This window comes from Polypterus senegalus, chromosome 1 (genome assembly GCF_016835505.1).
Source record: "Polypterus senegalus isolate Bchr_013 chromosome 1, ASM1683550v1, whole genome shotgun sequence".
NCBI classification, from domain to species: Eukaryota; Metazoa; Chordata; class Cladistia; order Polypteriformes; family Polypteridae; genus Polypterus; species Polypterus senegalus.
In genome coordinates, this window is record NC_053154.1 from 200,808,340 (window position 1) to 200,829,755 (window position 21,416).

Consider the following 21,416-nt stretch of genomic DNA (forward strand, 5'->3'; position numbering starts at 1 on the left):
AACTTCAATAATATGTGCACATCAAAAGAAATATTTTCAATGTTTTAATGTAGTGAAAAGTCAAGCAAAATGACACCTTTTATTGGCTAACTAAAAAGATTACAATATGCAAGCTATTGAGGCAACTCAGGGCCTTTCTTCAGGCAAGATGTAATACAGAAACTGAAGTTCCCTGTGTTTATATACACACTTAATGCAAATTCTTTCACGGATATTGCAAGTCAAATGTAAATGGTGACAATTCTAACGACACTAATGTGTGTAACAACGCAAAATAACAGAAAATAATCTCACATCTTACTGGTCATGTCGTCGTTTTCATCTTCTTAATAAAGACACAAATGCACCCACCGCCGTATCACCCATTCCTCAGTAATGACAGCAATACGGCCCCCATTTTCATTCCATTCATCATTAAAGGCAACAACACCCTCTGCTCCCATCTCAGCACACATACAAATATTGACGTTCCCACACCTTACTGTTCACCCTGATAAAGGCAATAAGGAGACAAACATGCATCACAAACCAACTTAACTCCTTACCTTAGTAATGACACTAACAGCCCAATTATCTATCGCTGTGACACACTGTAGGTTAATAATCAAAGCCTCTGATTTAGATGAATAAGATTGACAAGTTTGTTTGGGTAAATGGCCTGTTGTTACCCAAAAATTTCTAATGTTGTAATCTCACTAATTCTGACTTCACTCTTCCTCACACCTTAATCCTGACCTCAGTGAGGAAATTAACACCCTCACTTATATTGACTGCTTGAGCCTTATTTTGTACAGCGCCCTTATCAGTATGCAGCATCACATGTTGATTTATGAGCAACCCAGATTAAATAAAGTATGAAGTACGTTTTTACCTATTGGGCTGACTCCTTTATCCAAGGTGACTTACAACATTTATAATACGATTGACTGCATTTATTTTTGTTTTCCAGTTGTAGCTGAGGCACGTCAGGTGACTTGCTTAGGGTCACACAGTGTCAGTATCAGGATTTGAACCCACACCCTCAGGGTCTGAAGTCTAAAGTCATAACCACTACAGCACACTGCCTTCCTGAAACACTCACTCTAGCTACAAATATAAAAAACAGCTACAACACAAAACAGTACTAGGGTGTTGTACCGTGTTAGCCATTAGAGATGTAGTGAGAAGTCAAACAAAATGACATTTTTCATTGACTAACTAAAAAGATTAATAATAAATAATAATAATACATTTTATTTATATAGCACCTTACCCATGATCTAGGCACTTAGAGAATTTAAGAAAGGACGGCAGGGTATACAGCGTATAGCATTGTACAAAATAAATAAATAAATAAAGAAGATTAAGACAGTAAATTCAGAGAGAGCCTAACCGGCAACAGAATTGCTGGTCTAGCACACACACACACACACATATACAGGTTACATGAGCATCTCGACATAGAGGTAAACTGAGAGAAGGGGAATGAAGTCAAGTACAGCCAAAAGCCTTCTTGAACAGATAAGTTTTGAGTTGTTTTTTAAAAGAATAAAATAATTCATGGAGTCAGCTGACCTGATTAATTTCGGTAGGTCATTCCAGAGTCTGGGCGCTATACAGCTAAAGCCCCTGTCACCCATGGAGTGTAGATTAGTGTGGGGCACAACAAGATTACCAGAATTGGAGGACCTTAGTGGGTGGGCAGGCACAAAGTGGTGGAGAAGGTCACTGATGTAGTTTGACGCGAGGTTATTTAAGGCTTTGTAGGTTATTAATAGGATTTTATATTCGATTCTGGAAGACACGGGGAGCCAGTGAAGATGGAGCAGGATGGGTGTGATGTGCTCGCTGCTGCTGGTTCGAGTAAGGACACTTGCAGCCGAGTTTTGAATAAGCTGGAGCTGTGATACAAGATTTGAAGGGGTACCTGCCAGCAGCGAGTTACAATAATCGATGCGGGATGTGATAAAAGCATGGACAAGTTTCTCAGCGTTAGAAAAGGAGAGGAAGGAGTGAACACAAGATATGTTACGGAGGTGAAAGTAAGAAAGTTTCTTAATGTGATTTATGTGGGCGGAATAAGAAAGGGAGGAATCAAAAATGACACCAAGATTCTTTGCAGTAGAGGCAGGTCTGATTAGATCACCACCAAGATTGACTGGGGAGGAGCTCATTTTATTAAGTTGCATTTTAGTTCCAATTTGCAAGAGTTCAGTTTTGTTGCAGTTTAATTTTAAAGAGTTCTGCTCCATCCAGGTTTTAATTTCACTAAGGCAGGTTGTGAGCTGAGAAAGTTCCACTTTTAACATTGAAATAGAGTTGAGTATCATCTGCATAAAAATGATAGCCCAGTCCATAGCTACGGATAATATGGCCAAGGGGAAGCATATAAATACAGAAGAGAAGAGGGTCGAGGACAGAGCCCTGAGGAACTCCTTGTGTGACTGGCACTGAGCTGGATCTGCTGTTGCCAAAACTAACAAACTCTTGCCTATCAGTCAGATAGGAGTTGAACCATTGGAGGGCAATGCCAGAGATACCCAGCATGTTCTCCATTCTGGACAGTAGAATGTCATGTCTGACAGTGTCAAATGCTGCACTGAGGTCTAATAAAATTAATATGCTGGTTTATCCACAGTCTGCTGCCATAAGCAGATCGTTGGTTACCCGTAGCAGAGCAGTTTCACAGATGTGTCGCGCTTGTGTCGATTGCAATATACAAGCTTTCGAGGCAACCCAGGCCCCTTCCTCAGGCAAGATCTTGAGTTGCCTCAAAAGCTTGCATATTGTAATCTTTTTAGTTAGCCCATGGGTGGGCAAAGTCATTCCTGGAGGGCCGCAGTGGCTGTGGGTTTTTGTTCCAACCCAGTTGCTTAATTAGAAAACAATCCTTGCCAATAATTACATTTCATGGCTTGTTAGTGCTTTAACTCTGCTATGTCAAGTCATTCTCATATCCTAGATTTTTTTTCCATTCTAAGGATATCATCCAAATACTTTGAAGTTTAAAATGGATGGGTAATTCTCAACCCTTCACTTTTTTCTCTTCTCTTTCCTTCCAAGTATTTAATTAAACCAAATAGTGCACGATAAATACACACAGGTGGAAAGTGGAACAAGCAAAATGGATAACTGCTGATTTCTTTTGTCATTTGCATCTTATTGTTAATAAGGAGCAATTAAAAACCGAGAATGCAGCTGTTTAAGACTTAAATAAGCAATAAGGGTTCAAAATCTTAATGAGGGAGACAACTAAAAATGATGCAGAAGTGTTTCTAGAGTAATAAGTGCTTCTTATTAAGCAATTGGGTTGGAACAAAAACCTGCAGCCACTGCGGTCTTCCAGGAATGACTTTGCCCACCCCTGAGTTAGCCAATGAAAAATGTCATTTTGTTTGACTTCTCAATACAAAACAGCAAAAACAAACAAAACCAAAAAAAAACCAATCCAGGAAGGGCTTGAAAATTTGCCTGAAAAGTGAAATTACAAAATGGTATAAATGGATACTTTTTAAAGGTAACATTCCAAGTCAGTATAGTTTACCGTGATGACGCTTCCTGTTTCCTAAATAGGATGGTGGCACCCAGCTTACAGTGTCCTAGTTGTGCTCCACAAATCTCCACAAATACCAATTGAACTTTTGGGAACAGTAAAGTTTAGTATTAAAATGTTAGGCAAAAAAGTTCTGACTTCCTTCCTAGCTTTTTTGTATTATTTGGCTTGATTTCTGGTATTTCGTCCCTCTTGCTCACTCTTCTACTCTAAATTTTGCCCCTTTGTTGACTCATCGCCTGGTTTTCTTGTCTAGTCATTTGGCCCGTGTGCTGTTAATATCATTAGATATGAAAAGATATAAAAAATACCCTACTAGTAGGAACCACAAAGTATTAACTGTGATTTTGTTTAAACATTAAGAACAACACTGCCAAAATATCTTGAATGTCCAGTGAGAAGTCAGGCAAAATGACACCTTTTATTGGCTAACTATAAAGATTACAATATGCAAGCTTTCAAGGCAACTCAGGCCCCTTCTTCAGGCAAGACATAATCTTTTTAGTTAGCCAATAAAAGGTGTCATTTTGCTGGACTTCTCACTACATCCATAATGGCTAACACAATACAACACCCTAGTATTACAGACATACAAGACACTTGAATATCCAGCAAAGATTTGCATAACAGGGATTTGAAAAAACAAGAAGACCTTCATCAGCAGTCCTTGAATTTCCAACAGGTCTACAGTGGGAATTCTGAAGTGTTGGAATAAAACTCTTTCTGTGCTGTCAGCAGGGGTTTTCAGGATGATTTAATATGTCACTGGAAGCAAGGGTAGAAAGGCCAAAGGAAGGGTGATGTGCTCACCGTATCTGACTTGATTCTGCAGTCTGGCAGCAACGTTCAGAGGTCCACAGTCTACTGCTGACTCAGAGACACTGACACCTTTATTCTCTCCTCATTAAATTCACTAACACCCCCAATTATAGTTCTTTAAAAAAAAAGTCAAAGGCACCCCACTCATGCAATATTCCCCATGTCAGCAATATGAATGGCACCAGCTCCTCTTGTTTCACTCTACTCCCTAATAATGAGATTAACACCTCCTCTCACTACCACACTGCACTTTCTAACGATGTCACAAACACACCTCACATATCTCTTTCTTCTCAGGACTGTGGTGACAATAACACTCCACTTATATCTCACTAACAATGCCACAAATGCTTTCTCACCACATATCTCAATAATGGCAACACTCTGTCATTTCAACTCCAAATCTCATCAATAAAAAATTTACCCCGTGCCGTTGTCTCATTGCAGACAGTGTGGTGGGGTGGGTTATGCAGTAGATTTTAACCCAGAAAGCTTCCAGTGCACTTCTCATGTTCCACTCACTGTGTGACAAAGTCACCTAATGTACCTGAAATCCAATTTAAAAAAAAAATAACACTGCATGCTAGGCTTGTAAGTGACTTTGGATAAAGGAGTCAAATAAAGGTAAAATAAAAATAATCCAACATCTCGTTTGTTAATGACAATACAGCCAGTCATGTCTTACCACATGTAACTGGTGAACTTCACGCACATCTCCGTAACTGTCCAGAAATGAGACCAGCACAGCCGACCTGTAAAACTCCACTTCACTCGCAGCACCTCCCATAGGAATGTAAAATCAAAAAAGAGATCTCCGTAATATCTTTCTGATTTCTCCTAGACAATAATGAGATCAGAAAGAAATAAAATCGAGACGTGTTGTTTTGTCAAATGCTTCTCAGATGTTTCGCTTGAGACAAAATATCCCGGAATTTTAACAAGCGTCTCCTCTTGAGCTTCATCAGAGATATCAACAAAGTCACACAGGGGGCTCCGATTTTCCAAGCAGTGCTGACATTTCAAAGTATTTGCATTGTGTTCTCAGTAATATCTGGTGAAATATGTGGACAGTTTTAAACATTTTACTATGATTACAAATATGTAGACCCTGCTTCTGAATAATAATATTAGCTGCTCTAACTTATATTGCTGTGCTCCAATTAGATCATTCTAGAATACAAGGCAGGCAGTGTTGCATAGTGGTTAAGGCTTTGGACTTCAATCCCCAAAGGTGTGGTTTCAGATCCCACCACTATGCGACCATGAGAACGTTACCTCACCTCCCTGTGCTTCAATTGGAAAAACCAAAGAAATGGAACTGATCGCATCTCAAATATTGTAAGCCACTTGAATAAAGGCATTAGTCTGATAATAAATAAAAAATATGAAGTCATGATAGAGATTAAAACCAGACTAGAAGGAGATTGCACAAAATATAACATACTTTTCAAACCAAATTCTCAGTATTGTCTCGTTTTTACCTCAGTTGTATCTTGCGTCTCTTTTTTGTCTAAAGCTATTAGGAGTTTTAGGAGAAACATCTCTGACAAAGGTGATCCTTATATGAAACATAAACGAGAATTTACTTTTAAATGTCATGAGCAATCAAAGATCAATCAGCCTTTGAGCAGTAAATTTATCCTATGGGCTTAGCACTTAGAACATCTGTCAAGGTATTCTAAATGTCATACTTCTCACTCACTACTACCATCTACTGTAACTATTCAATTATCATGGTATATTCAAAAAGTTCATGAAATGTCCTTTAAAATTATTTAATACATCTATATAATTTACTTTAGGAAATGACAACAGAAAAGGTGCCACATTTAGAACTCCCTCCACTTTTGCAATTTAATGAAAACAAAAATATATAATGTAAATATTTGTGCTTTTCCATGTTTGGCTCAAATAAAATTAGTCATCAAACCTAAATTCCCAGAAGCACAACTCATGTAAAGAGCACCTGGCTGCACTGCCCCCTCACCCACCTCCTAATACTGAAGCCTAACAAGTCACCACTGACTACCAGACTGCACTAAAATCCCAAAGCTGGCAGTAAATCGGCTTTGCACCATTAACATGTCACAAAGAGTTATGAGCTCATAAAGGGCCCATGATTGGTATAACATACAATTCAAACGGAAACAATAAAATGGCAGAGTTGTGTTAGTTGTGAATTGTGGTCAAGGGGTCAGCGCCGAAGAAAAGGGCCTGCATGTTAGAATGCAGTTCTTCAAGTGGACAGACACTTCAAGTGTGCCAAAGAGCAAATAAACTCCTGCAGACTAACTTTAGACTTCCATGAGCAGTCAGGTACCTGGGAGATCACAATGTCACCTGCATGCAGGTGCTTCCCCCTTGTGGGAACTTTAGAAACAGCTATCCAATCTGCTGTTGCTGCCACCTCTCTGCTCCACAGTAGGTTCACACGGGCAGGGCAAAGAAAGTGAATTTGGTTCTCACCAGATTAAAAAATTATTTTCTTTGCTTTCTTACATAATGTATTTTCTGCCAGATATCAGCTTTTCCTTTATTTTTATATAAGAGCTTTAATTTTGCCACATTGACATTAAAGTTAGGTTAGTTGACCTTAGCCATATGCACAGTTTTTTCCCATTTCATCCAAACTGTAATTCTTTCCAAGCTGTGATGGACTTCCTTTCACACTCTCTGGCTAGTGCACTTCTCATCATCTGGATATTCAGAATTTTTAGAATTCACTGTTCTACAAAGATACCTACATTTGCATTTTTTTTTTAATTTAGATAGATAGATAGATAGATAGATAGATAGATAGATAGATAGATAGATAGATAGATAGATAGATACTTTATTAATCCCAAGGGGAAATTCACATACTCCAGCAGCAGCATACTGATAAAAAACAATATTAAATTAAAAAGTTATAAAAATGCAGGTATAACAGACAATAACTTTGTATAATGTTAGCGTTTACCCCTCCTGGGTGGAATTGAAGAGTCGCATAGTGTGGGGGACAAAACAATCTCCTCAGTCTGTCAGTGGAGCAGAACAGTGACAGCAGTCTATTGCTGAAGCTGCTCCTTTGTCTGGAGATGACACTGTTCAGTAGATGAAGTGGATTCTCCATGATTGACAGGAGACTGCTCAGCGCCCGTCACTCTGCCATGGATTGTCAAACTGTCCAGCTCCATGCCTACAGTAGAGCCTGCCTTCCTCACCAGTTTGTCCAGGTGTGAGGCGTCCTTCTTCTTTATGCTGCCTCCCCAGCACACCACTGCATAGAAGAGGGCGCTGGCCACAACCGTCTGGTAGAACATCTGCAGCATCTTATTGCAGATGTTGAAGGACGCCAGCCTTCTAAGGAAGTATAGTCGGCTCTGACCTTTCTTACACAGAGCATCAGTATTGGCAGTCCAGTCCAATTTATCATCTAGCTACACTTACAGGTATTTATAGGTCTACACCCTCTGCACACAGTCACCTCTGATAATCACGGGGTCCAGGAGGGGCCTGGGTCTCCTAAAATCCACCACCAGCTCCTTGGTTTTGTTGGTGTTCAGGTTTAAGTGGTTTGAATAAATTTAAATGGATTTTCAGTGCATTGGGTATTATATTGCTTTGCCTTGGCTATAATAATAATAATAAAAATAATAATTCTTTATATTTATATATCACTTTTCTTGCTACATAAGCTCTTTTTATAGTGAGCATAGTGAGTGGGGAGCCACTTCAATCACTACTAATGTGCAGCATCCACCTGGATGACACGATGGCAGCCATTTTGTGTCAGTACACCCACTACGCAATAGCTGTTAGGTGGTGAAGGGGTGAGAGATAGTTAGCCAATCAGAGATAGGGGATGATTAGGGTCCAGAGTGACCATACGGTAGTGAGCAATTTACCCAGAATATTGTGATAAACCCTAATCTTGCAAAGAATGACCATAGTTTAATGTCTCATCCAAAGGATGTTGCCGTTTTTTTTTAGCACAGTGCTCCCATCATTGCATTGGGACATTGGGCTCCATATTCAGGCCTCAGAGTAAGTGCCCCTTTCTGGCCTCACCAACAACTCTTCCAGCAGCAACCCACGCTTTTCCTGGTTGGTCTCTCATCTAAGTACTAGCCAGGCCTGAACATGCTTAGCTTCAGGTGGATGACCTGTTCTGAAGTGAACGTGGTATGACTGCTAGAAAGGTTAAAGGTTAAAGGATAACTGTGCACAAATCGTAGGAAGTATTACTTCACACAGAGACCCATGTGCACTTTTGACCTTTACAAAAAGGACTGAAAAGGTATGTAAAACTAAATGATGTTAAAAGGTTCTTATGTGCATTCTTCTTCAATTAAATTATCCAGCATTTTCCTTAAATGTTCCTTTGTCCTCATGGGGTGACTTTCTTTGGATGCGCCACTAAGCCTTTATGGCACTTTTAAGGCAAACAAATTCAACATGAACTCATGTGAACTACCTCAACTACATAAAGACTGGCGAAATATGTGTATCACTTTAGATTAGGTGTCCCAAATATGCTGTACTTACCATATAATTACCTGTATCATTACAGAGTAACTACAGTAGATGTTATTACCTTGTACTGTGTAATACAATGTAAAACTACTCAGTACTAAGTACTCAGTTGTAATTGTTATTTTACAATTTATATATACACGTACTTATAAAAACTGTGGAATAACAATTGCAATTGAGTACTTAATTATATTGTTACACTGTATTACACAGTAAGTCCCAGTGGTGTAGCTAGGGTCGGGCAGAGGGGGTGGTCCGTACCAGGCAGCACATTTTTGGGGGTGGCATTATTGGCCAAAAGGCTTAGTTCAATTCATGTGTAAGGGTTTGGAAAAATGTCACTCATGAATGAAAAAAGTAAAATTCTCTGATGTTTATCCACAAGTGCTTCAAAAATAATTTTCAGACTGTTCTTTTGTGATGACATCAGACACGGCAATTGAAATTTATCAGGCAATAACAAAAATAAACATAAACATTACACTGTGTGAACATTGCCCCGGACACATACAGTCTGACACACTCAAGTCACCCAACACGCGTTTATTTTTCATTTCTACTTTACAAAAGTCCATGCTCACCAGCCCCAATACCCCTCAGTCCAGGCCAACACAATGCCTTCTCTCTTCTTGTTCATTCAGGCCACCTCCTGCATTCTCCAGACCTTGCCCTATCTTCCACCCGACTGTTGTCCCTTCTGCAGGGAGGCGGCCCCTTTAAATAAGCACCCGGATGTGCTCCAGGTGTGTTCCCAGCAATCTCCCACCGACACACCCCAGTGTGGTGGAAGTGCCGGCTGTCTCCCGGCTGTCTCCTGGTGTGGCGGAAGTGCTGAGGTCTAGGGTCTTCCTGGTATTGGGGTCCCCCTGGCGGTAACCTCGGGTGCCTACAGGGTTGAGTTTCCCAGCTCTTTACCCGAGGCCTCCAGGGCGGTCGCCCCCTTTTGGTCTGGAGGAGGCACAAGCCCTCCTCCTGTCTTCTCAGGTGTCCCAGCTGGGTACCACCTCCATCCGGGTATGACAACTGGTAATAATTTCTAGGAAGATAACAATTAATTTACAATTTATAATTTCGTTTTGTTATCAATCCGAATGCGTTCTTGCTCTGCGCAGAAAACATCCCCACCTTTCACTTGTACACTACACTGGTTCTGGTTCTGGTTTTCGCAGTGTAATTATATTAAACTAATCATTAGAACACGGCTTATCAGTTCGGCTATTGTGGTCTATGGCCGGCTTGTCATCACGGCCAGTACCCCCAGGCCGCCAGATGGAGTGCTCCCTGCAGCATGGAGGTGTCCCGGATACCAGCAGGGAATCATGGACTATGTAGTTTTCTCCTACAAACCTGCTGGATACCCCCAGGGGCCAAGAGAGGACACTGCAGGGAGGCCCAGAGAGTCGTATGTGCCCTATAACCCGGAAGTGCGTCAAAGCGATAGCAGAAGTGACATACTTCCGGGATGAAGAAAAGGACTTTTTATCTGACCCAGAAGTGATAAGGAACCATAGACTGAAGGATTGGAAACACTTCCGGGTCAGGTACTATAAAGGACTATGGGAAATCCCCAGACGTTGAGCTGAGCTGGGTGGAAGGGTGGCAACGCATCTGGGAGTGTGGAGGATTGATTACTGTGATTATTGCTTTATTATTAATGAGTATTGTGGATAGGAGGGTGCTTTGTGCACTGTTGTTTATAAATAAAATTTACTTTTGGACTTTTATCTGGTGTCTGGCGTCTTGGACAAGGGTTCAAGGGAGCGATAGCACCCCCAATCAGTCACAGTATACTATATTCTTGTCTATTTGGTGCTTATTAATAATTATATGGGAAAAATTCTTGCTGTTTCTTTATATATGAATCTATGCAAAATTTATCTTAATTGTTCTCTATGCATTATTGTAATTTTCTATTTAAATAGGTTAACATATTCAGATATGTTGGAGAGCGGCAAATTGCAGCACAGCCCCCCACCCCAGCGCAGCGCGAACTCTAGCTAAGCCATTGGCCACTGGTAGGTACAAGTTAATTACAATAACAATAGACTCTTAAGAGGCGTGGCCACCATTACCTCACCAGTAAGGAACTGCCCACAGTCTATAAAGGCAGGCTGTGAGAGTGAGCTCTTTGCATTTCACTTGAATGCACTTTGGTGGAGTAGAGTTGTGTGTTGTGAGTATTGCCCTTATTTCAATTTACTTGGCTTGTTGGAAATGATGCCTGTCTTTGGATTTCAGTTACTGGAGTTTTTGATTCTTTTTTTGTTACATTTTTGTGTATTTTGATATTTTTTCATTATTGTCAACAAATCATTTTTTATAATAAAGGTTATCTTCATTGCCCATTCTTACAAAAAGCCAGGGTGAAGTAGGCATTGCAGTAGGCACTCAGGCTGCCTGGAAAGGAACCTTATCTAGACAGGCTCACATTTCTAATCACTTTTGAAATTCTTCTGTCTTTGATTCCAGATATTACCTTTTGCTCAGCTTTTGACCATAGTTTTTGTCTAACATTTTGGCACAGATGCTCAGTATTTTTGATCTTCTGTTTAACCTCCTGGCTCACTGTCAAACCTTGGCTGTTTTCAGATTTAACATTATCTTTGGATTTAGATTTTGGATTTCATGTTGGTTAATGTTCATTTTTGGGTTACCTCTTTGCTTGGATATATAATCACCTTTTTGTCAATAAACTTTATGATTATTAAGAAACTATTTTTGTTATACTGGGCTAGGGTTTTTTATGGTTCCCCCATGTCTTTCTTTTTGTTGTTGGTGTACTAGCCAAAAAGCCTGTTATTTTAGTTTTTGAGAGTCAAGTGTGTTTTTACAATTGAGGCATGCTTTTGAATTTGAAGCCTTCCTTTGAGGTTAGTGATTCTGCAAAATCAAGACACTTATGGCTGAAGCACCTCAGAGGCCTAAGTTAGTTTTAAGTATTCTACATTAACAGTAAGATGTGTGCATTCATTGCACAATGCTGTATTTTGAGAGGAGCTACTGCATGCATAGCATTTTGTTGATGAGAAGGAAATAAGGATGTTCATATATTTCATATGCATGCTATAATGCACTTTATAAACTCAACTATTTACTACAAAAAGTGGCAGAGTGTCTCTAAAAGCTGTGCAGGTTATTGTTCCCTGGACTAAAGGTATGGGCTACTATGACAGACCCCAAGGATTAAACCTCTTTAGAATCAATATTTGGACAAGATGATTCGCTGTGGCGACCCCTAATGGGAGCAACCAAAAGAAGAAGAATAAGAAGTCTTAAACTGAGAAGGCTGCATAAGGCCCTTATACAGGTTTTCAAAACTCTCAAAATTCAAGTATTCAAAAGCTGATCCACCAGAATACATTCAATTAAATACTGAATCACTGACCTAAGCACACCTAAAATTAATGGGTCATAGGAACTTGGAGAAAACTATTGAGTCATGTTGTTTAAGCAGAAACTTTGACAAGCATCTGGGTGTGAAATTGGAATAACTTAGCTATTAGTTAATCAAATAGGCTTGATGGACAGTATGGTCTCTTTTCATTTGTTTTTAGCAGAATGATGTGGCAATGGACTTGCAATCATAAATTGGCTGATTCAAGTTCTACCACAAACCTGAGATTACAGAAAGGTGAAACTGGGCAGTGAAAATCCAGGCTCAAAAAATTAGGTCGGCCATCACTGTCTCAGCAAAACAGCATGGGAAACACCGAGTACTGCTTATAAAGCAGAGACCAGTTTCAGAAAGACATAATAATGAGGAAGCAGGATATTTAATTTTCTGGGTCTGTCTTTCTCTTTAATTTCTAATCGCATATTTATTTCAGTTCCTTAAGTGCAGCACCAAAATGGATTCTTTGTGTTTTTCCTGGCTGGAGTTTGTCGCATCCAAGGGACATATTTTCAAAATCTCATAATATGTCAGAGTTGTCATGACTCATTGAGAGTGTGGAATGAAATTTGTTTGCCATGAATTAATTACAAACACACACACATACACACAGAATGTACTCATTGACATCAGTGATCCCAAAGGAATAAACAAAGAGAAAAGCTTGCACTAAAATGTATTGTGTCCTGAAAACCTGAAGTACAATTGAGTTTGTTTCCTGTAATTTGTGCTAAATAAAATCAAGAAGTGATCAATGAATAGAAGCCATGTTAGGCTTCTGACCAGAACTAGTACCCTTCTGAAAACAGATGTGGCTTGACAGGCTGGGTGTATCTCCAATGATTACAAACTGATTCTGTTTCAGTTGGCAGCAAAAAGTAACAAACAAGTTTGTGTCAGAGGTAGAGTCCAGAAAATAATCAGAATCAGATTTTTTTTTTTTGGTTTAAATACACCTGGAAAACCTTGAAATTTCTTGGGTCAGGGGAGTTGAAACTTAACAGTCCAGACAAAGAGTCTTGAAGTTTTGGTAGAAAGTCCACCACCACCAAGTTTACAGTTGTTTATGTCTGAAGGAAAATTGAACATCACTGGTCGAATGCTGACTTTTTTCTGTTACTGCAACTTTACAGACTACTTTAATGTATGTCAGTAGTGATCAGCATCGGTCCTGGAGGGCCACAGTGATAGCAAAGTTTTGTTCCAACTCAGAGATGTCTATTACTGCTGATAAAGCACTTATTTCATTTTAGATGTCTTGCTTATTAACATTTCCCACCATTAATTACTTAATTTAGTCTTAAACTGCTGTATTCACTGTTTTAATTGCTCTTTATCTACATAATAAAAGCCCAGCGCGCTGTCCGTGTCCGCGTTCCTATTGGCTGTATAGCCGCCCCATAGAAAAGCCCCAGTCCGTCCGCTCTCAGAATCCTCCATTCTTTCCCCTTTGCTTTTATTTTTCCTGTTCCCGAAAATCTTTTCAAAACAAAAGTAAACAAATAGACACAGCGTCACATTAACATCTTCTACCCTCTGCCTATTAAATTATCAATAGAATGAAATAAAAAAATCACGAAAGAAACAGAAACCACAACCTACCCTTACAGCGTCCACTGCGCTTCTGGCGTTACAGCCAAACATGTGGTGTATGCAGGTTATGAGGTGTGGCGCTAATTAATGCCCGTACTACAACAGATTATAGTGTTCATATACTATTAACTATTTACAGGGATCAACTCTTTTGGGGAAGTTCATAACAAAAAAAAAAAAATGTAATTATAAATAACATGTGCACTTGAGTGTTTCGAGCCCCGCGTCTGAGTCGGATGGTTCCCCTGTTCACCAATTCCTGTGTTTCACTATGCCCACTATCCCTTTCCGTCTTCAGCTACCCATGTGCACTTGTATGGAGGAGACCTTACGGAACAATGCCGAAACGAAGCGCGACTAAACCTGCTGCTCCGAGAAAGGACACATTACAGCGTGATCACGAAGCAAAGAGGCAAAGGCGTGACAGTCGCTCGCAACAAACGGACACTCAGCATTCACACAGATTAGCTCAACGACGCGTCTCTGCCGCACAACGAAAGGTGACTGAAACCCCTACAGAGAGAGAAGACAGATTACACCGTGACCGTGAAAGAAAGAGGCAAAAGTGTGACAATGAGACACCCGATGAGAGGTCTTTGGGATTGAGTCCATCAACTGTGGTCATCCAACGCGCAGCGTAGCGCATGCCAAGTTGCTAGTTACCAATAAGATACAAAGGAACCAGCAGTTGGGTTGGCACCCTGCTCAGGATTGGTTCCTGCCCTGTGTTGGCTGGGATTGGCTCCAGCAGACCCCCGTGACCCTGTGTTCGGATTCAGCGGGTTGGAAAATGGATGGATGGATGGAACCAGCAGTTCTCCATCAAGTTTGTTTCCATTTACACCTATGTGCTTTCAGGAAAGAAACTGAAGATAAAAAAGTGAAGGACTGAAAATTACTTCAAATCATTTGGATGATATCCATAAAAAGGCAAAAAAAAAGTCTGTGATATATGAATGACCTGACAACGCAGAGTTAAAGCACTAACAGCACCATGAAATTAAATACAATCTGCAATTGGCAAGGATTAGTTTTTCATTAAGCAACTGGGCTGGAGCCAAAAATATCAGCCACTGCGACCCTCCAGGAGTGAGATTGACCTCCTTTAATGTACATGAACCACAAAGTCAGGATGGAAGTGCATGGAGTACAGTCATGTTTTTTTGAAGGCTAAATCTAACCATTTTTTCCTCAAGTGGGATGGACAGTGATAGCATGTCAACTTTCCAGGTACACTGCTCTTATAGGTAACTTTTTACTGACAGGCTCAGGGCATTAAACCTGTTTAGTCAAAGTCATCAAAATTCTAAAAGGGATCGATAAAGTAGGTCTAGTAATAAACAGCAAATCCTGTTCTAGTAGAAATTAACTAGAGATGTAGTTAAGACTGAAGCATTTTTTCATACAAAGAGCTGAGGGACAAACTACCAAGTCATGTAATCGAGACAGACAGCTATTAAAAAAAATCTGGATGAGATACCAGAATCACTTAGCTATTAGTTAACCAAATGAGCTTAATGGGTTCAATAGTCTCCTCTTATTTATCCAGCATCTTAAGTTTTTAGAGTACACTGTGTTACTATAAACATGCATCCATCCATTATCCAACCCGCTATATCCTAACATAGGGTCACGGGGGTCTGCTGGAGCCAATCCCAGCCAACACAGGGCACAAGGCAGGAAACAAACCCCGGGCAGGGCGCCAGTCCACTTCAGACTATAAACATTGGATTTTAAATAACAAGGAATTGTATATGTTATTGATTCCCCACAGTGTAGTAGGAAAGTATTACCAGAAACAAAAAAACAATGTGAAATAATTAACATTAACATAATTAACAAAGCAATAAAAACAATGAACATAAAAAAATAAAATAATTTTCAAGGAAATGAGATGTGGAAAAAGTATCAATAATAACAAAAAATAAACTAGACATGAAAATAATTTGGACAGCCAGTCAAGCACTAAACATCCAAAAACTTATACTACTAAATCTTAACTTCCAGGTTGTGTTGCTGGGGATGCTTATCTCTGGCCATATTCACACATGCTAGTAAATCCCTACTTAGGGGGGCTAATGATTTAATGTTTCGTAGAAATCAGATTGGTACAGTCGTGGCCAAAAGTTCTGAGAATGACACAAGTATCTGCTGCTTCGTGTTTTTAGATCTTTTTGTCAGATGTTTCTATGGTATACTGAAGTATAATTAGATAGATAGATAGATAGATAGATAGATAGATAGATAGATAGATAGATAGATAGATAGATAGATAGAGTTTATCAGAACTACAACACCTGACATGCCTTGTCGGCACCCTTGTGGGCCCCCGAACATGGGTTTGCTGCCATCTAGTCTCCTGGGGGAGACAAAGCCCTGTGTAAGCTGTTTCCCCAGCCCTTCCTTCCAGAAGGTGTCCCAGCTAGGTAAGGATGACGGCCGTCTCTCACAATTGTTAAAGGCTTAGAGATCCTTTCAGTAAGTCTGATGTTCCCAAAATAGGTTCATATTGAATTAATTTACTTATTTCCGAAACAAAACAATAAAAAGAAGATTAAAAGAAAAAAGAAAACAATGAAGAATGATTTAGCTGTCACAGTTTGCCAACAACACAACTGGTCTCATTCAACAGACATGTAACAAATTCTTTTAATAGCTTTTATAATTAGATATATTTCAAAGACTAGACAGTCAGCTATTCAGCTTAGTAAGAAAAAATTTTGACTTTCATTGAAAATGTCAACTGACCAACTAAATGACTGATTTATTGATTGATAATCACTAAGTTAATGAGTGATTGGTAAAGTTTCGTAAACAAAACCAGAGGTTATGGTTAAAGAAATCTGTTGTGCTGGTAAAACATGAACAGAAAGTTTTTATTTATTGCAGACATAGATAAGTGCACACACATGCACACACATCTATACTAATAAAAGACAAAGCCCTCACTAACTGACTGACTGACTGACTGACTGACTGACTGACTGACTGACTGACTGACTGACTGACTGACTGACTGACTCACTCACTCACTCACTCACTTACTCACTCATCACTAATTCTACAACTTCCTGTGTAGGTAGAAGGCTGAAATTTGACAGGCTCATTCCTTACAGCATACTTACAAAAGTTAAGCAGGTTTCATTTCAAAATTCTACGTGTAACGGTCATAACGGTCGACAACGTCCGCCATGTTGAACTTTCTTATTTATGGCCCCATCTTCACGAAATGTGTTAGGCGGCTTCCCTGCCCTAACCGAAATCGATGTATATACTTATTTCGGTAGTATGACGCCACTGTCAGCCGCCATATTGAAATTTCCAACGGTCTTTGTTACTTATGGGCCCATTTTTAAGAAATTTGGTACACGGGTTCCCAACGCTAACTGAATCCTACTTACGTACATATATACGTCCATAGCCTGCAGCTTGGTTGCTGTGTGAGGCGGCGTTGGGTTCCCTATCCCAATGCCTCCCATGTTGTTGGCTGCCTGCCTATATAAGGCCGTCCGTTGCTCCAGTCTCTACATTCCCTTCCTTGCTTCGCCACGGGATTCACGTCTCCCTGCTGATAACTACAGCCTTTTTATTTAATCCACTTGGGAAAACTACTAAATCTTAACTTCCAGGTTGTGTTGCTGGGGATGCTTATCTCTGGCCATATTCACACATGCTAGTAAATCCCTACTTAGGGGGGCTAATGATTTAATGTTTCATAGAAATCAGATTGGTACAGTCGTGGCCAAAAGTTTTGAGAATGACACAAGTATCTGCTGCTTCATGTTTTTAGATTTTTTTGTCAGATGTTTCTATGCTATACTGAAGTAAAATTACAAGCATTTCATAGGTTTCAAAGGCTTTTATTAACAATTACATTAAGTTTATGCAAAGAATCAATATTTGCAGTGTTGGCCCTGCTTTTTCAAGACCTTCGCAATTTGCCCTGACATGCTGCCAATCAACTTCTGGGCCAAATCCTGACTGATGGCAGCTCTTTGTTGCATAAGCAATTCTTGGAGTTTATCAGAATTTGTTGGTTTCCTGGCCATGGACCCAAAATTTCGATGTTTTGTTCCCAGAGCCACTTAGTTACCACTTTTGCCTTATGGCTCGGTGCACCATCACGCTGGAAAAGGGCATTGTTTGTCACCAAACTGTTCTTGGATGGTTGGGAGAAGTTGCGCTCGGAGGATGTTTTGGTACCAATGAAAAAAACTGAAGCAGCAAACTTTGTGAAAACCAATACTTGTGTCATTCTCAAAACTGTCGACCACGACTGTATGCAATTGTTGCCTCCATTTTCTTCTCTGTGTCCTGCAATGGCACTTAAAAGTCTTTGTTACTTATGGACCCATCTTCAAGAAATTTGGTACACGGATTCCCAATGCTAACTGAATCCTACTTACGTACATATATACGTCCATAGTCTGCAGCTCGGTCGCCGTGTGAGGCGGTGTTGGGTCCCCCATCTCAACGCCTCCCACGTTGTTTGCTGCCTGCCTATATAAGGCCGTCTGTCGCTCCCTTCCTTGCTTCGTCACGGGATTCACGTCTCCCTGCTGATAACTGAAGCCTTTTTATTTAATCCACGGCTTCTCCGCTGTTTTATTGTTCGTTTATTCCGATTATAGTTATTGTGTAGGTATTTTAGACTTACTTTACATTGTTCAGGTACCCATTTCCTTTGTCGTTCCAACCGTACCCCCATTAACATGTCTATCGAGGAGATCACCATCGATCAAAGAACTGTCACTTACCGAGTGGTTTCCATGCCCGGAGATGGCACCTACCTTTTCCATTCTCTGTGTTACATATTGCATGGCCATATCAGGCTCACTCTTGATATCCGGAGGAACATTGTGTCTTATGTATTGAATGACTGGGACAGGTTCAAGGTGTGGACTGATACACAGGAGCACTATAAGAGTGAAATGCTTAAGCCCTTCACCTATGGTTCTGCGTGTGAGTTGATGGCTGCCGCTGAATTGTTCGGTTGTCGCTTTCAAGTGTACCGAATGGTCAAATATTTTACACCTTTCGACAACAGCCAATGCCTCTTAAACATCTTAGATTCACAGGTGACGATTTCAGTAGTGGACACTTTGATGTTTATGAATGTTTAAACTCTCAAAAGCTGGATGCAAAGTTATCGATGAAACCGGTTGTATGCTTACAACGCTTGACAGATGCCGAATGTCTCTTCAACACAACAAGTCCTACAAATACTGTCGTAATTGAAACAAACCATGAAACTCAAACCGATTATGACAGCAGCAATCCAAGCTGTGAGATTTGAAACAAGATTACTGTTCACATGGCCAACTGTACGTTGCATGCTCAAGAGTAAGCTCAGCACACAGCTTGGTCATATTACAACCGGAGGGCCGTACTGACAATGTGGTATACAAAGGGAGCCTTACCAAATAATTATTGGTATATTTTCCCTCAGTTTAAAAAGGTTTACTTTTCTTCTTAATAAAAATTTTAACGCAGTACTTCGCCACTGCGAAGCGTGGGTATTTTGCTAGTATATGTATATATTGACATGCGTGCGTTTTAGTGGACTGCCCTCAGGGCTTCTCTAAGGTATGTGGTACCACCCTGGAAAGACAGGGGGCGCTGGTGCTAATCGTGTCCTCTCCTATTCCCTCCATAGCACTGAGAAGACTCCCAATGACAGCACCTGACTTCACCTCTTCTGGTCTCCTGCCTCTAAATCACAGGATTGTCGGAAGGAGGCATCACTCTGTGAGCAGAGCACACCACAGGATGGAACTCCTACATACCTGATGTTTCAGAAAGTAATCCTAACTTTGAAGCCCTTATTAGACAATCTTGCTTGTGTGTTTATTTTAACTGCCTTCCATTTTTTTTTGTTTAATTTCTGTTCGAAGTAATTAGTGTTTTCTCACTACTAATTGCTACTAATTTTCTCACTAATATACATACAACAAAAATATATATTGTTAAATTATTAGACTCGACACACTCAAAAAGGTTTCGGGCAGCCACCGGTATACTTTCCCTGACTGCAAAAAGAGTTTGAAAATAGTATTGATGTGCATGGATTGGAGTCAGTAACTGAACTGAGGATGGTTAGAAAAGATGGCGGTTTTAAATGTCTAGACAGGAAGTGGCGAAGTGAACCTGGAAGTGATGTGCTTCTGGGGTTGCCTCTGGAAGTGATGTGCTTCTGGGAGCCAGAACTGGAAGTGATGTCTTCAGAGTTGGATCAGACAGGTCTTCCCATATTTTTGTCTGCAGAGGCAACAGAAGAAAGGTTAGCGCACTCTGCCACCCCCTGACCTGGCGTGGAATTACCCTCAATTAGTCCATACAGCTCCCTCCTATTCACACGTGTAACAATATATATACTGTGTTATATAAATATACTGGACATATATACAAATATATACTCTACAGTATGTACTATAAAGTACTTTTGCACTCTTAGTGCCTTATGACTGTGGGTTGTGAGAAAACACGATCTTGTCTTGAGATTTCTATCTGCTTGTTACTGTTCTCCCTACCAAATGTCTTTTCTGATGCCCTCTGTAACATTTCAACTGCTTGTGTTTATTACTTTTTTCAGCTGCCACTGTCATTTCTTAATAGTCTTTTTAAATAAAGAACTATTTTTAGTACACTACCACACACACACACACACACACACACACATATACAGTTAGGTCCATAAATATTTGGACAGAGACAACTTTTTTCTAATTTTGGTTCTGTACATTACCACAATGAATTTTAAATGAAACAACTCAGATGCAGTTGAAGTGGAGACTTTCAGCTTTAATTCAGTGGGTTGAACAAAACGATTGCATAAAAATGTAAAGCAACTAAAGCATTTTGTTTAACACAATCCTTTCATTTCAGGGGCTCAAAAGTAATTGGACAATTGACTCAAAGGCTATTTCATGGGCAGGTGTGGGCAAGTCCGTCGTTATGTCATTATCAATTAAGCAGATAAAAGGCCTGGAGTTGATTTGAGGTGTGGTGCTTACATGTGGAAGATTTTGCTGTGAACAGACAACATACGGGCAAAGGAGCTCTCCATGCAGGTGAAATAAGCCATCCTTAACTGTGAAAACAGAAAAAACCCATCCGAGAAATTGCTTTAATATTATGAGTGGTAAAATCTACAGTTTGGTACATCCTGAGAAAGAAAGCAAGCACTGGTGAACTCAGCAACGCAAAAAGACCTGGACATCCATGGAAGACAACAGTGGTGGATGATCGCAGAATCATTTCCATGGTGAAGAGAAACCCCTTCACAATAGCCAACCAAGTGAACAGCACTCTCCAGGGGGTTGGCGTATCAAAATCCAAGTCTACCATAAAGAGAAGACTGCAAGAAAGTAAATACAGTGGGTGCACTGCAAGGTGCAAGCCACTCATAAGCCTCAAGAATAGAAAGGCTAGATTGGACTTTGCTAAAGAACATCTAAAAAAGCCAGCACAGTTCTGGAAAAACATTCTTTGGACAGATGAAACCAAGATCAACCTCTACCAGAATGATGGCAAGAAAAAAGTATGGAGAAGGCGTGGAACAGCTCA

At 40.1% G+C, this 21,416-nt stretch overlaps 1 long non-coding RNA gene across 1 annotated transcript in view; it reads left to right on the forward strand.

The window, feature by feature from the left end:
- Positions 1-11,011: 11,011 nt before the first annotated feature.
- LOC120537885 overlaps positions 11,012-21,416 on the forward strand; it is a 30,118-nt gene continuing 19,713 nt past the window's right edge. The window contains exons 1-2 of the long non-coding RNA XR_005635408.1: positions 11,012-11,039; positions 19,507-19,651. This is a non-coding gene — a long non-coding RNA (uncharacterized LOC120537885). The remainder of the gene's footprint in view (positions 11,040-19,506; positions 19,652-21,416) is intronic.